Raw genomic sequence first — 1,351 nt, 5'->3', positions numbered from 1 at the left:
TTGTCTTTCGCTGTTTGCCTTTCCCCTCTTTGTTCTGTTTTAGATGTAAATATGGTGTTAATAAGTAAATGTTGTATATACTCCTAGTGTTATGTATACCAGCATTATTTATTTAATCGCCTTTTCACAACGGAAAATGTATTAAGCGATACGAAACGTCGGCCTTGTAATTAACGGATATCAGCAGAATGCCTTTCCATGAACTTCAAATTGTCTACTGCCTGAACGCCGGCACCTGAATCTGAATGTAATATTGGAACACAGGCAAACAAACGCTGCCACACACATATATATTATACTCATACACAAATATATATATATATATATATATATATATATATATATATATATATATATATATATTTATATGTAGATATTATATTATAATCTGTAAGCCATTTCCCCTTATATGAGTTGGCTTCAGGAAAAATGACGAAAACTTTAAACCTGCATCCTTCCTTTTCTCGCTGAATCAAGGATGAATGCCTCGTACACAAAATTCACATTGGTTACTTGATACATCTACACAAAAGGCTGATTAGCTCTTTGGCGAATCCCATATACAGCAGCGCCACTCTCTTCGGCATTGCATGCAATCTCTCATTCAATTTCCTTTCGGCATCAGTAACCTTGATGTTGAAACGCCAATTTTAATGACTATAAATCAGTCGATCGGCACTCTCACCACTAGTATACTATAGTAGATTCACATCAACCTTGCATTTGATGTCTTGGCCAGTCCCTTACGACGCTCCTGATTGGCTGTTGACAAGCCAATCACAAGGCTGGAAACTCTAGAGAGTTCACATGGTGGAACATAAATCCTGCCTATGTGAACTCTCTCGAGAGAAAGAGTTTCCAGCCCTGTGATTGGCTTATCAACAGCTAATCAGGAGCGTCGTAAGGGACTAGCCTAGACATCAAATGCACGGTTGATGTGAATCTACTATAGTATTCTTGGCCCTTTCTGCCAGGTCATGTTTTCAGTGCCTTTTAGATCTTTGCCTCCTTTCCCCTAACTCTCCCAAGATGTACTGCACCCTTTCCGCCAACTTGCCACACACTATTCTTTCGACATGACTAAGCCACCTCAAAATATTCTGAGTTATCTTTTCATTTACCCTGACGTCTTTACATCTTGATCATTCTCTGCATTACTTTCTCACCTCAGTTCATTCCCCTCCTTTCATACCATACAAACAATGATATTAAACTCCACCGTTTTTATTTGTCATTCAAAGTGTTTGACAGCAAGCAATGCTTAGACAGACAGACAGACAGGCAGGCGGGCAGGCAGACAGACAGACAGAAGGTCATTTTTGATAAGTGATAGTGCAGATATGGGCAAAGT

Source organism: Macrobrachium nipponense, chromosome 18 (assembly GCF_015104395.2).
Source record: "Macrobrachium nipponense isolate FS-2020 chromosome 18, ASM1510439v2, whole genome shotgun sequence".
In the NCBI taxonomy this organism is placed as follows: domain Eukaryota; kingdom Metazoa; phylum Arthropoda; class Malacostraca; order Decapoda; family Palaemonidae; genus Macrobrachium; species Macrobrachium nipponense.
The sequence above is the reverse complement of the archived record's forward strand: the minus strand, read 5'-3'. Positions refer to the sequence as shown.